Source organism: Diabrotica undecimpunctata, chromosome 9, assembly GCF_040954645.1.
Source record: "Diabrotica undecimpunctata isolate CICGRU chromosome 9, icDiaUnde3, whole genome shotgun sequence".
Taxonomy (NCBI): domain Eukaryota; kingdom Metazoa; phylum Arthropoda; class Insecta; order Coleoptera; family Chrysomelidae; genus Diabrotica; species Diabrotica undecimpunctata.
In genome coordinates this window covers 78837813-78854791 of record NC_092811.1, presented here as the reverse complement: position 1 = coordinate 78854791, position 16979 = coordinate 78837813, and positions in this window count along the sequence as shown.

Here is a 16979-nt window from a genome sequence, read left to right as displayed (position 1 = left end):
GAGGAAAACGGTATTTGTATTGGATTGTAGTGAAAATAGGCAAAGAGACTGCTAGAAATCTCAAATAAGTTTTAATAGTTCAGACACTCTGTGGACACTGCCATGAGCATGTTCTATACTTTACGCTCTTTTAATTATTGTGAACAACACTTTGTAATTTTTAGAGTACTTTTTAAAGTACTTAAAGAACTATTTAATATTCGTCGATAGAAGTTCTTGGAATAATCTATGTGATTTTTTTTCTAGGCCCCCGCCTTTTGTTAGCTGAACAAAACCCATGTGTCCTGCGAACACATTCACATACGATATCACCGGGATAGTAGATCACGATTTAGACAAGAAAAAAGACTAAAAGTGTCTCCTTAAACTTAAATGACAGAATTCAGTATCTGGATCACAGAGCTTTTCACGGCACACTGCCCTATTAGATATTACATCAGTAATAACGGCAACTCAGATAACGAGAATTGTCGTTTTAGCTAAATTGAAAAAGAAAAGATAGAACATATAAAACGATATATAAATATATAAACGATAGAACTGTATAGCATTGTTCCGAAACGGCTTAGGTTCCTAGACGGAATTACTATCATATTATCGGATGAAAGAAACCTGTCTTCTATGAAGTTAATCACATTCACCAATTCTTGTTTTTTGCTAGTTTTCTTTCTGTTTGCTACTTCTTTATGACATGCATTTATTTAGTGCTGAGTGAACATATGATAACATATGATTGATAGTTAATCATACAGTAATAAACTGATTATTGGTAATCCATTTTCATCATAATTGTTTTGAAAGTTGCCGATGGTAAGATATATTGCATATTGCACTGAAATCTTATTATTGAAAGTATTAAACCTCCTGAGTCAACAGTTTCAACCATAAATCAAATTTTTATAAACTACAGATATAGAATATGTTAGTGTCGATACATTAGTATCGACAGCTACGATGACTAAATAGGAACCAGTATGGTAAATAAGTCAACAATATCAGTTATCAAAATACCTACCGGAATGGTACGGATATATTTTTTTAAATTATCATTTTACATAGTAAGCATTAAGTAATATTTATGTCTGTTAAACTATTGACATGTGACAAACATATCCATTAATATGCCGTTCTTAATGTTGCATACATATACATAATGTGCCTACATCACTAGGCACTTTATGTTTTAAACTATGCACTGCACGCATCTGCATCAAATATCTTGCTGATTTGGATTTCCCGCAATCGGTCTTTGTATTTTTTTATTCAATATGTTATTTCTTCTTTTATATAAGTTATTTCTGTACCTCGATGTACGGCGCTGTTGGTGATTTACGACGGTATATTTAAAATGATTCTTAGTATAGATTGAAACCTTTGCATAATTTCTATATTAGAATTTGCCGCTGTTTCCCACAGTTCTATCCCATTGGTACATACTGGCTTCAACACAGGTTTGTATAGGAATAATTTATTTTAAGTTATTAACTGGGATTGTTTTCCTATTAGAAAGTATATGTCTCTCCCTTATGACCAAGTTGCGGTGTTTTGGCAAATATGTGTTTTTTCCAGGTCAGTTTGCTATCCAGGTGAATCCCAAGGTACTTTACATAATCTTTCTGTGGCATTTGTTTGCGGTTAATACATAGAGGTTAACATGTTCCTCTATAAGTATGTAATATGTACACATATTTGTTGTTACAAAATATTTATGGTAACTTTCATTATCACTCGTTATGCATGTTTAACGAATAGGCCATGAACGTTAACAGCTACATAAAATACATGTAATGTCATCATTAACCGGTTAATTATATGTAATCACTTTTTTATTTTTTATAGACATTTATTGTTTAAAAATATAAGCTTTATTCTAATTGATGAGTAACGAGATCATTGTTAAATCCCCGTACAATAAAACTAGAAATATTGAGAAAATCATTTATAAATCCAAATTTTATGGTGAGTAAAAATGTTTTTCCGTCGACCGACCATTTATGATCAATTTTAACACCCTCAAAATCATTGATTAATGACCCCTATTAATGAATGATTTTCTATTAATGAACGATTTTATTATAGGCAACACAACATACATTGCTTGCATAAATTATTTAAACGCTCTGAGATTGGCAGTGACCTGTGGTGTAGGCAACCAAACATATACCTATTTATAAACCCACTAAAAAATTAATTTAAAATGAAGTAGCCGATGTTAGTACTATCTGTCATTGTATGTCATTATTTACTTTATTGTTTAAAATTCTGTGTATTTGAAAAATCAAACGATGGATATTGACGAAGAGTTTAACTCCACCAGAATTTAACTTTTTCTATCACAGAATTTACAGAGGTCCAAGAAGACTTAAATATAAATTTGTCAAAATGCTATACAGCAGATAATTATTTATCAATATCTTCCTTTAATTTCAGTAATTGTACCATTTCGAATATTAATGTTTACTATAATAAAACTACAACTAAGGAAACTTTGAATAAAGTCAATGAAAGCTGAAAAAATTGTTGTTTATCGTTAAGTAAATAAATATTTAAACTAAGATACCTTTATTTCTGAAAAGTACGGTCCACGGAAAAGTTTTGTAACTAACTCATGAATTAAAATGGCGATTAACAATCTCAAACATTAACGCACTCGCTTCGCTCGCGCGTTAATATATCTCAATTGTTAATCACCCTTATTAATACACTTGTTGGTTAAATAACTATTAAAACTTAAAAAAAAACAATGTATTTTTTGCTATTATCACAATTTGTTTGAATCCATGATATATTTCGGTTTCTTCTATTTCGAACTCATTTCACAAAAAATTCGTTACCCGAAATCATATTTTTACTATTGCTACCTGTGCTATCATATTTTTACTATTGCTATTCAAAATCACTACCTGTGCTATCATATTTTTACTATTGCTATTCAAAATCAATGCCAAATAAAATTCCCTAAAACTATTAAACAACCTAGCAACAACTAATCTCGCGAACCTAACAAATCCTTATCGAAAATAATAATTCTCACCCACTCGTGAATTTTTTTATTCAATATGTTATTTCTTCTTTATATAAGTTATTTCTGCACCTCGATGTACGGCGCTGTTGGTGATATACGACGGTAGATTTAAAATGATTCTTAGTATAGATTGAAACCTTTGCATAATTTCTATATTAGAATTTGCCGCTGTTCCCCACAGTTCTATCCCATTGATACATACTGGCTTCATCGCTCCGTGCGTGACTGACGCGACACCTACCGCCTTCATCTGACAGTTTTGGACCTACCAATTTTCAGGTTAAACATATGACATTAATGACATATGTTTGACATTGTTAAATACAGGCGAAATTGACAATTATTAATAATTAACTTTTTAATTATATTTTTTCAGTTTATGTACAAAATAAATGTGTTATGTTATGTGAACCTACCTTAATATTTGTAAACCTACCTTAACATGAGTGACAGGTGAAGGAGATGGACAGCGGACAGTAGGCGAAAAAGATGGCTCGTTAGATATAATCATATATTAAGTTTAGTTGGTCTTTAATAAAAGATATTAAAAAGAAACTGGTCGTCAATATTATTAAAAGCCCACAGAGACAACGTAACATGGTGTCAGAAGAAATTCAGGTCAGATTATAGCAACGAGTATTATAATAGTCATACAAAAGTCGAAACATGGTCTAACAGCACGTGGTGGTCTGGTTGGTTTTAAAAGAAATTGAATTAAAAACGGTCAAAAGATAAAGTTCAACCATGTCGGAACAAGATTCTATAGAGCAGAATCAACCTGTCGTTGTAAAAATAAAAAGTAACGTAATAGGAAATGAAATCCAACCATTGTCAATGCAAGGAAATTTGGCACACAACTGGGGAGAGTGGAGCATAAATTTCAAAATATTTTTGAGGGCCACAGGTTTAGAGGAAGAAAACGATGCGAGGAAAGTAGCTTTATTATTGCACTATATTGGTACAGATGCAAGAAATATTTACAAGTCATTTGAGGTTAACATGGATACTGTAACATATCAAGAAGTTGTAGGGAAATTTGAAAAATACTGTAACCCGAAGAAAAATTTAACAGTAGAAAGACATTATTTTCTTACTAGAGTACAGAAAGATGGTGAAACCATTGAAGATTTCATGACTAGTCTAAAGAATTTGAGTTTAACATGTGAATTAGGAATTTTAAAAGAAAGTTTGGTGTGTGACATGTTCATTATTGGTTTAAATCCTAAATACCATTCAATTAAGCAAAAACTATTGCAAGAAGTAGATCTGAAGACAGAAAAGGTAATACAAATTGCTCAAAATATAATTACAACTCAAATGCAAGCACAACAGTTAAATAAAAATTTAGAAGCAGTGGTATACAAAGTAGAGAAGAATAAAGATGGTCCAGGTCCGAATTTTTACCAAAATAGTAGTTACAAGAGTCACAATTCAAATCATTCAAGGTATAGAAATGAAATCCCAGGTCCAAGTTGGAGAAATGATGATAGTCAAAGGTACAACATAGATGGTACGAACACAAACAGTCAAAGTCAGGTAACGAGTCAGAATTTTAAATCAAGATATAATGGATGTGCAAATCAGAGTAAGAATAGTGAAAATAATCAAGTGGTAAGAAAAGTTTGTCAAAGATGTGGTGAAAACCATAGAAATAAATGTCCAGCATTAGTAGCTATTTGTCATTATTGTAAAAAACAAGGTCATTATGCAAAATGTTGTCAAACTAAAAGAGTAAATAAAATAAATTTAAGAGAAAGTACAGTACAATCATCTAATAATGGAAGTGATCCATGTTTTGTTATTAAAACTATTAGTCAGAATAGTATTAATCAGAATTGGTCAATTGTAGCCAGAATCAATAAAATAAATGTAGTATGTTATTTAGATACAGGTGCACAAGCTAATGTGATGTCAATAAAAATTTTTAATGAGGTTAATGTAGAAAAGTTAGAACTGGTACCTACATGTATAAATTTAAAGTCTTTTTCAAATGATGTCATACCTATAGTAGGAAAAGTAAATTTGTTATGTGAAATTGAGAATAGGTTCGAAAGTATTGAGTTCATTATTGTGAATTTGGAGTGTCAAACAATTTTGGGTCTAGATACTTGTCATAAATTAAAATTAATTAAAAGAGTTGGTCTAGTAAGTCATGAGTCTATAATAGAGAAAAATAAACAAGTTTTTACTGGTCTAGGTTGTCTACCTAATGTATGTCACTTAGAAATTGATAAAAATATTAAACCTATAATAGAACCGCCAAGAAGAATACCTTTTTCTTTACATGATAAATTAAAAGAAGAATTAAACAGAATGTTGTCTACAGGAGTAATAGAAAAAGTCAATGAAGCAAGTGAATGGGTAAATTCAATAGTCTTAGTCGAAAAAAGTAATAAAAGTTTGAGAGTTTGTCTGGATCCCCGTAATTTAAACAAAGCTATAAAAAGATGTCATTATCCTATACCAACATTTAATGAGATTAGGTCAAAATTAGCAAAAGCAAAATATTTTTCAACACTAGATGCACAGTCAGGGTTTTGGATGATACCATTAGATTTAGAGAGTTCTAAGCTATGCACATTTAATACACCCTTTGGAAGGTTTAGATTTACAAGATTACCTTACGGTATAAGCTGCGCTCCTGAAATTTTTCATAAAGTAATGAATGAAATAGTTAGAGACATAGAAGGAGTTTGTTTATATATAGATGATATTTTAATTTATAGTGAAACTTTGGAAGGTCACAATAAAATACTAGAACTAGTACTAGAAAGGGCAAAACAATTCAATTTAAAATTCAATATGGACAAATGCAAATTTCTATTATCAGATATAAAATATTTGGGTCATATTTTTAGTGCACAAAGCATATGTCCAGATTCTAGTAAAATAAGTACAATTTGTCAAATGTCTATTCCTAACAGTGTAGCTGATATTAGAAGATTTTTGGGAATGATTAATTATTTAGGTGAGTACATAGATAATTTAGCAGAGCGTACAAAAAATTTAAGGTTGTTATTGAAAAAAAATATTAGTTTTCATTGGACAGAAGAGCATGGAAGAGAATTTGAGTCGCTTAAAGAAATGATTAGTCAAACGCCAGTACTAGCATATTTTGATAACAATTTACCTTTAACATTATCAGTTGATAGTTCACAATTTGCAGTTGGTGCAGTGATTTTACAAAACAAAAAACCTATAGCATATGCATCTAAATCTTTGTCACAGGCTCAGTCAAATTATGCACAAATAGAGAAAGAGTTATATGCAATCCAGTTCGGATGTACTAGATTTAAACAATACATTTATGGTAGGAAAGTTCAAGTTGAAACAGATCATAAACCATTAGTCAGTCTTTTTAAAAAACCATTATCTGAGGTTCCAGCACGTTTGCAAAGGATGATGCTAAACTTACAGCTTTATGATTTAGAAGTTAGCTATACTCCAGGAAAATTTCTTTTCATCGCAGATACATTAAGTAGGGCACCAGTAGAAGGTCCAGATAATACTGATAGTGGAGATGAAGAGTTACGTATACATGGAAGTTTATTAGTTAACAATTTAGCTGTGTCTTCAAAGAAATTAATGGAAATACAGGCAGCAACCAAAACTGATAGAGTTTTACAGTCAATAATAAGATATTATAATGAAAGTTGGCCAAGTTCAAAAAATAAATTGGAAACTGAGGTTAAACCGTATTACAATTTCAATCATGAAATACATGTTGTGGATGGATTAGTCTTGAGAGGAAATCAAATAATAATTGCTGAATCATTGCATCAAGTTATATTAGAAATAATTCATGAAGGACATTTAGGATATGAAAAATGTATTCGACAAGCACGTACAGTAGTTTTTTGGCCAGGCATGACAGTAGATATAAAGAATAAAGTTGAACAGTGTCCAGTATGTATTAAATATCATAGATCAAATAGTCCAGAACAACTATTACCACATGAAATACCAACTTTGCCTTGGCAGAAAATTGGTGTTGATTTTTTTTATTATAGTAAAGTCACATATATATATTATTAGTAGATTATTATTCTAAATACTTTGAAATAGCGCCTTTAAATAATACTTCAGCAAAAGAGGTCATTAGTACAATGAAGTCTATATTTGCGAGACATGGAATACCATTGATCTTAATGTCTGATAATGGTCCCCCATTCTCATCAAAAGAGTTTCAGTCATTTTTAGCAGATTGGGACATTACTTATCAAAGTTCTAGTCCTTATTATCCAAAAAGTAATGGTTTGGTAGAGAGGACAGTTCAAACTGTAAAGAATATTTTTAATAAGTGTATAGAGTCAGGCTCTGATCCATATCAGGGAATGTTGCAATACAGAAATACAACGTTAGAATGTGGTTATTCTCCAGCACAGTTATTAATGTCACGTAATTTAAGAATGAAATTACCTGTTAGTGAAAAAATACTCATACCAAAAACAATTGATAGGGACGAATATAACAAATTTATTAAGGAAAAAGAAAGGAAAGTAAAAGAATATCATGATAGGTCAGCTATAAACTTACCGAATCTGTTTGTTGGAGAAAATGTATTTTATAAAAAGGTTCCATCATCACCGTGGTTACCAGCTACTGTGATAGAAATAGGTCCTTTTCCAAGATCATATGTCGTCAGAACACCTGAAGGTGTACATTATCGTAGGAACAGACAACACATATTAAAGCCTGCCAGTACAATTAGTAGACAAAATAGTGAGGTGATAGTTAAGCATGAAAATAGTACAGCAGCTAGTTCCAATTTGTATGAGGCTCCAAATATGAACAACGATACATCAATTTCAAATAAAAGTTATGACAATTTAAATGTTAGCTTAAATAGGTCACATAGACCAAATGTAAGTAATCAATTTTGTACCAGGAGTGGTCGAATTGTAAATAGACCAAAAAGGTTTTCATTTTCAGAAGAGTAATGCGGCAGTGTAGTTTTGCGGGTAGATTTAGGTTGTTGGGATAATTTAGTTTTTTTTGTAAAAAAAAGGGGCATGTTATGTTATGTGAACCTACCTTAATATTTGTAAACCTACCTTAACATGAGTGACAGGTGAAGGAGATGGACAGCGGACAGTAGGCGAAAAAGATGGCTCGTTAGATATAATCATGTATTAAGTTTAGTTGGTCTTTAATAAAAGATATTAAAAAGAAACTGGTCGTCAATATTATTAAAAGCCCACAGAGACAACGTAACAAAATGTAATATTAAAAACTGGGTTTCTCAAAATTCATCATAATATATACTTTTAAGCCCAAACGGAAAAGAAAAATTAAAAATCTAGTACTGGCAAATCAAGTTTTTCACGTGAAAGAGCATATAATTAAAAACAGTAATAGTAAAAGTTATGATATAAAAGCTAAAGTCATCAGGCACTCTGCAGTTAGCTTGAAGCCTTATAAAATATCATTTAAGGTAAATTATTTAAATATTTCAATTGCATAAAAATGAGGTTACGTGATATTTCCTTTTTCATATTAATAGCACGGATCCATCTGTTTCTTTTCTCTAATTTATATGTAATCTTTGGGAACCTATAAAAACTACACTTACTATTTTTGCTATTATTAGCACAATTAAATACGCAACGTGTATTTGCACACATTTTTGATAAAATTTATGCGTATGATATATTTCGCTTCGTTCTATTTCGAAATCATTTCACAAAAAAGTAGTTACCGGAATTCATATTTTTACTATTGCTACCTGTGCTTCAAAATCAATGCCAAATAAAATTCCCTAAAACTATTAAACAAAATAGCAACAACTAATCTTGCGAACCTAACAAATGCATATTGAAAATAATAATTCTCACCCATTGGCCAATACCTTTATTGATATTTTATATAATAAATACTATAATAATTTATATAATAAATATGTCAAACAATGTAACAAATACCCAGTCTATCAGTATCAGCTTGACGCTATGTTATATAAACCGCATATTATATTTCCTAACTATTCTAATCATCGATGTACAAATAATGTTATTGTAAAATCCTTGCATTTTTTGTTATACCGGCTATCCAATACGTGGAGAAGTACTTTATGTTGAATATATTGTTATGTCTTTATAATATTTACAATATATGTAATTTCTATATCGGAAGCTTTTGCAATAAATAAACGCTTGATTGGTGTAAAAAAATCAAATTAACAGAGCTGTAATTCTACCTGATTTCAAATCGTTTTTGCAAGCACTCAATGGTTCTTCAATTAAACACTTTAAAAATAATATAATATTAAAGATTAAATCTAAACTATGGTCTTCAATACAAAATAAATATATCAAATTTGTTTGGTTTAAGGGACATGCAGGTATTACGAGAATTAAGAAGTAGACATTGCAGCCAAAAGTGCCTGTGACATTCGAATAGAAGCAACGAATGAAAGTAATAATTATTTCTTGTCACTTATAAGGAAATATGCCAAGAATAAATGGGAAATTTTATATAAAAGTATAACTAATGCTCATAACAGTCACTATTATTTAATTCCTCCAACTCTGCTCAATAGCTTTCCGCACCTAACCTTTTCTCCTTCCAAATAAGATGCTTCCACCATTACCAGAATTAAAATTGATCATGATTGCTGTCCAGCCCATCTATTTAAAATAAGAGTATTTCAAAACCGGTTTTGTGAGTGTAGCAACACTTCAGTGTTAGACTTAAACCACATATTTTTCGAATCATACCAATTCAGTATTCGTTCTTTCAGTAATATTGTCAATCTAGGCAAAAACTTTATTCTGTGAAATTATGTATCATTTATTTAAAAGGTGAAATATTAAGGTGATGCAAAATATAAGACACAGATACCTGGTTTTGAATAATTCTTCCAGGTCTGTCTCCAATATGATCAATGGAGTTTAAGTTCGAATTTCTTAATGACCATCCGAGGATTTCGTGCAAAATCCTCCAAAAATCAGCAAGTTCCTAATATGTTAAAGATTATTTCTAATCTCTAAAGTAGTTGAAAGATTATATCATCGACACTAGATGACATTTTCTTCTAGGAGAACTTTTTCATGTCTTCGAGTTAAAACTTTAGTCCCTACTATAAAACGTACATAGTATATGCGTTGTACATGAAATAAAACTCAAATGACTTAGCTATATAAACTTGTTTTATTCTGAATGGTAGCAGCAATGGATGCATTAATTTCTGCGCTGAAAATTGACATAACCTAAAAAATAAAAAAACACTTAAATATCAATAAACACAAATGTCATAGTAAAAATAATTAAAAGTACTTACCTTAGTTGTAACACGAAGATAAAAACAAGATAATAACTCCAGTATTGTTATCATTTTCTTACAATCTTTTTAAAATCTTAATTAAAACTAGTTTCAGTTTCAGTGTTCACTATGTGTTCAATTAATAGTTTCGAAAAAGTGTGTGCCAGCTGCCGTCTAATGCCTCGCAGTCAGGCAATGTATGATTACTCATTTCAGGTTCTTTGGTACAAAGTCTGCAGCTTGTCTCTATGAAAGAGTCCCATTATATGCAGGTTTCACTAGACTGGCCCATGTTCACTAAGGAAGTCTGTTATGACTATGAGTTGACTGCAGCTTGTTTTCCGCAGTGCTAGAGCCCTATTATTATATGCCCAGCCAATTTAAATTTGCCATGTGATTGACCAGCTATTTTTTCCCAGTGTGAGTTATGCTACCTTTGGATTCTGGCTTTTTTTCGGTCGCAGACGATACTTTTTGGCACTCCCATGGCCGGCCTTTATACCAACTATTCTGTGGCTAATGCTATTCTGGCAAATGCATTAGCTAAAGTCTATCTTAGGGCTTATCAATGGTACTCAATGAATACGACTAAATAGCAAAGAAGACTTGAAAATGTTGAAGCCCTACTAATGGGTTGTTCACCAGTAATGGGGATATAATAATTTTTGCATCTACTAATAGTGTTACTGATTTTAAACTTTAATTTAGTTTGTAAAAATTTAAAATTACATTAGAAATCTATGTACCTACCATTTTTTTGTTAATTTTTAATTAATTTATTAGGCAGATAGTATATTTGAACAATTTATTTATATTCAAAGCTTACCAAAACATGAATATGTATTTTAACTTTAGGAAAAATTTATTTACATGAAAATATCGTCAAATCTTAGTTTCTAAAAATTATTCATCTCTACAATATCTAGGTATCTCCCATTTCTTTAGGCTATTTCTATTTTATAGGCACATAACTAACCTGTTTTAGTATTGTAAAAACAAAGTTCTACTTCATTTATTGACAATTTCACATCTTTCGAGAGAATCGACAACTTTCATTTCTATGTTTATTACCCAATTATAATTACGAATGACTCCTCGGAAATGTCCGGAACGGATTAGATTTTCTCGAATATCCATCGTATTCAGTGGCGTAACCAAATAATTATAAATGAACGTTGATATATACCATTTGTTTATAAAACAGAAATTTAAAGGCGCAGATGTAATTTTTATAAACTCTTTCGTTTGCTATTTTTCTGGTGTAGGTCAAGACAATATGAGTTACTACTATTGTTTAATTTGTAAATTTATATCAAGTTAGATAATTACAAAGACTGTTTGAGTTCTGGAACTGAGGAGAATATCAATAGATTTTTAAAAATATGCAAATATCTCAAGTTAACTAAAATTAAAAACAATAATAAATTAGAGTAAATTAGGGGAGCGGTTCACTTGTTGGTGGTGGAACACTTCTAAAAAACTAAGTTTTTAACGGAACTCCAGACCTTAAAGCCCTAAACAGCAAAACCAGGTATATGTTTATTGTTTATTAATAATGATATAAAAATAGATAGAGACAATAGGATTTACTGAGTAGGAGAGTAAGATTGACGGCAGAAGAGGTCAGGAAAGAAAATTACATTCCTGGCTTAGAAACATACGAAATTAGTGTATACTCTTTCTAAATATGTCGAAGATTCTAGGTTTATTTGCCAGATAGCTGAGGAGACAACCTTAGAATAGTGAATTAAAACAACAACTGAAACACCTAAACGCTGCTAAGCGTAAGGCACAACAAGAAGAGTAAGTAGTAATTTAGCTAGCAAATGGTAAAACTAAGTTCATTTAATGAAAGGCATGAAATTTTTTTATTCCTCGTCAACTGGATAAGGTCAGGCTGGATGAAAGTCGAATTCTTGTGTCGGGTTCGGCATCCAGTCTAATGCGGTATTTGGTTTTTGTAGCCTCTATATGCTAAAAATGCCGTTTCACTCAAGTACGTTGTTGGGAACGGAAGAAAAACATTCAAGGCCTCTGTGGGAAGTTGTACATGTTCATCACGAACAATGCACCAAAAATCACTAAGTGAAATTGATTTGAGCAATAATACCAGGATTGTGTCTGATGTTATTTCTAAAAATAATCTCTAGATTTGATTTTGAAGTGTTTCCAGGCTTCTGAATATTGAATGAAAAGGGGTTTTAATCGATGAATTTATTTTAAGTTTCGAATTATGTTCTTCAGGAAAGTAAGATGTAAAAGTCGCTCGCAGATGGTTTTTTTATAATTATGTTTATATACAATCTACATCATTATAGAGTATGATGTGTTACAGGCTTTGGACGTGAAGGATATCCAATGATGTCTCTGGACCATTGTTGAATAATTCCCTTACTAGCTCATTTTCATGGTAAATGGTACGTTCATTTTGTGACTTCGTAGCTCGATGGATTTCTTCTCTGATGAAAGGAATCTTTAAGTCGTAGTGAAGTGTGGTACTTACGTACCACGGTGTATTCACTATTGATCTTAGCACTTTAGACTGGAATCTTTGGATGATACTTAGCGACCTTGGTTTTGCACAGCCCTATATATGTAGTCCGTAGAGCCAGATAGGTTTGAGTATGGCTTTGTATAGAAGAATTTTATTTGGATGTTAAGTTTTGATTTACGTTCAAGGAGCCAATATATTTTTAGGAGTTTTAAGTCGAGCTGTCTTTTTTTGGTCTGGATATGTATCTTAAAAGTGAGACGTTGGTCAACATAGAGGCTAAGATATCTAGCGTGTGTTACTGTTGGTATTCTTACATTTTCCATTCTTACAGATGGACATGTGTTTTGATGGTTGGTAAATGTTATTTGAGTTGATTTTGTTTTATTTACTTTTGTTCTCCATTTTGTATACCAATCACTGAATATGTTCAGATGATGTTGGCAGGTTTTGTGAGGCTTGTATGAGATCTTCATTTACAGCTAGTATTGCTACGTAATCAGCAAAGGAAGTGATTGTAGTATTATTAGTTTCTGGTACATCGGCTGTGTAGAGTAAGAAAAGCAGCGGACCTAGAACACTACCCTGCGGGACTCCGGACATAGTTTAAATTGTTGGTCTTTAAATTTTACGGAGAAATATCTATTTGATATGTAAGATTTAAGTAGGAGGAAATAGTTACTGGATAGAGCTATTTTTACTTTGTAAAGCAGACCTCTGTGCCAAACTTTATCAAACGCTTGTGAGATGTCTAGAAATATAGCGTTGCAGTATTACTTTTCTTTAAGACGTTTTAATATTTTATTTACATTCGATGAACTTGTTGGTCGGGAGTGATTTTCCCGAAAACCAAACTGATGTTTTGGTAGTGATGTTAGGAATTCATGATCTGCGTATATCCTTTGTACCAGCAATCTTTAAAAAGCTTTGCTTACGTTTGGGAGTAGGCTGATGGGTCGATAAGATGTTACTTCATCGGGTTCTTTTTCTGGCTTAAGGATCATAATGATTTCAGCAAATTTCCATATTTTTGGAAAGTATCATAAGCTTAGCATGCGGTTAAATATAACTGTTAGCAAAGTAGTGGTCTTGCGAGGAAATTGTTTTAGTACTTGTGTCGAGATTAAATTACAACCTAGGGCCTTTTGTGAGTTGAGTTTGTTTATTTCTTTTTTAACTTCTATAGGAGTAAAACTTTTAATTGTGAGGGACATTTGACATGCTACGCTAATTAGTTCTTTCACTTAATTATCAGGGTCTGCTGGCTCTGTTTGAAATATGTTTGTAAGAGGTTCGGCGAAGACGTAGTCTGTTGAATATATGTAGATTTATGTTTTTTAGATCTTTTACAGGTTCTCCTCGCATGATGTTTTTTAGCAATGAGTTGGCAAATGTGCAGGGGAATATTGTGGTATGTGTTGGTTTGCATTCAGTTCGTGTTGTAGATTGCCGTGCCGTTGCAGATGATTGAAATATTGTACGAACTCAACAAATGTTTTATTATAAAAAATTGCTGTATCACTAAGACTAGGGTGATTGAAGAAAAAAGTTTCAGTTTTCTTTTAAGCAAAATATGTCCAAACTCAAAAACTTAATTTTCTTTTAAGGACGGTTCTTTTTTATCAATAAAAACGCTTCTCTTTGTAGCGACAGGTTTAATTCGTTAAGTTTTCTACACATGTCTGCATAAAATGCTAACCATATATAACAAGCATTTATCGAACAAACGGTCTTTTAAATTTAAACTAACAGGAGTATTTTTAACAAAATATTATAATACTCTTCTTAGTTCAAAAAGACTTGCTCTCATTTCTTTAGTTCCATCGATACCAACATCGATTGTAATCGTTTTCTTTAAAGAATTATGTTAATCGTGATGAAAATTTTTTGTCGGTTGTGGTAGTAGGCAGCGATGAGCACATAAGCAAGTCTTTTTCAAGTGTATGTATGGATACCGCACAATTACGAGCCAGTTGGCCAGTCTAACACCGTCAGTCAACTAATCCATTTGCAATACGAATTGCTTATTTTGACAACAGTGTAACCAGTTTCTGTTTTATATATTCTGCGAGATCCTCAATTTGGCGTGAAACTGTATTGTTCGTATGCGACAGTGTAAAAAGATGCTTTGCAGATTTTTAGTCCATCATACACTGTGCTATGTCTACCACACATAGTTTTTTCAACGTGCTGCTAGTGTGTGCCTGCTTGGGCAATACGATAACTAACCAAATACGATGCCTTCGTGGATTTTCATTCATATTCTAAGTCGCATACGTCATAGTTTTTTGGCCACTCAATAATTATTATTTTTTACGCACAAAAAACTTCGTTCTTCTTGTCTATAAAGTTAGGATGCACTGTTTCGGGATATCATCAAACTATCAGGAAGGAGTTTGATATACAACATACAAAAAGGTGAGCCGTTGGAAGCAACAACTTGGAGCTTAATTTATGATTCGTTATTATTCGTCTTTAGTGTATCGTTAGATATTTTACTACTCGAACTTGAAACCATAGAACTAAAACTAGACACCGTCATATCTTTGTGATTTGAATTTGCCTCAGCATCTAAACGAACCATTTGTGAAACTTCAGTGGATAATTTTATTTTTATTGCAACACCTGTAAACCACTCCATTATTCTTTAACACTAATTTGCTTTGGCTAATTTTGATGCTAATAGAATATCTTTACACACGAGATGCAAGACTTTAGAACCACAAAAAGCTTATAACATCGAATCATCTTGAATTCCCATGAAACTTCGAGCAGCCAGGGCGTATGTGTAACATTTCGATGTAATAGGGCGGACGCTTACTTAACACTATATTAAATTTATAAATTTATGCACATGATTAAAAATCGTTCCGATCAATATCGTTGCTAGATACCAATTATCTTCAAATTATTTCAAAAGATATTGCTAATAAGACTTTAACCTATACTTGACCACAAAGAAATTATTTGTTCCGAAATCCGTAATAAACTCACAAAATACAATCAACTTGAAGAAAACTAAATGCATGATTACAACTAAATCAGCAGATGCAAACATTAAATTTATAATTGACGATACAAATTCTTATGAATATTGATATCATCAAATGTAAACCGGTCAACGGGAACTAAACGAGTAAAGTTGTGTGTGTGAAGTGCCGAAATTTTCAGTCAATATTTTCGGATATAAACAAAACTGTTATATCTAAAATTTGAACCATATAGTTGATGCAACATAGTGAATCGTAAAATGATTTTATAACTAACTCAAATTAAGTTGTACATTAGTTAATTTACTTTATATTATCTTGAAGACATAACCGACAAAGACACTAGTTCTGCCAATTTTAATAAATATTGTTCTGTGATACTTGCATATCAGAATAGTCGCTAACTTCCTGGTTCGTATAGGCAACTAGTTTTACGGTATGCCGTCTTTAAATTTGTCTATAGCATACACAACCCATAAATATTAGCTATCAAGCTATTATCGCTTCTGACTACAGGGGCGAGATGAAATCGAATATAACTTCTACAACTGCAAATAACAGTAATACAACTGAAAGTAACAGCCCTCCAGTTTCATATGTTGCTGCTGCCAGATCTATACCCAAAACTACGTACCCAAAAAAGAGCAGGCTATAGTGTTCCATATAACTGATAACAATCTTAAATTATTTGACTACCTTAAATCAATTGGAAATATTATTGGACCAAAAAACATCAGCTTGGCTTCCAGAATCTCGAACAACCGATTGTGCATTTACCTGAACAATATAGAATGTGTGGACCTATTACTCACAAATAATCCTGTTGTTCGCGTAGGAGACGTAGACCATAGTCAACTTTACCTTGAAATGGTACACATTAACAAAACTCCATAAGACTGACACCAACCATTTAAGTAATATCTACTGCAACATACTAGACAATATATGATATGATAGATCTTAACCGTTACACCAGCTAAACGTCTAGTTTTATCAAAAATATGTCCATCTGTTCCACATGAGCTTATTGAGTCAGCACTCAAAGATTATGGCCTACAGACTGCTTCACCCATCTCGTTCCTAAGGGCAGGAATTTCAGACGATGAATATATCCATATTCTTTCCTTCCGTAGACAGGTCTATATAGTTCCACCGAATAATAACTATAAGATCCAAACTTCATTGGTCATTCTATTTGAAGGTAATGCACAT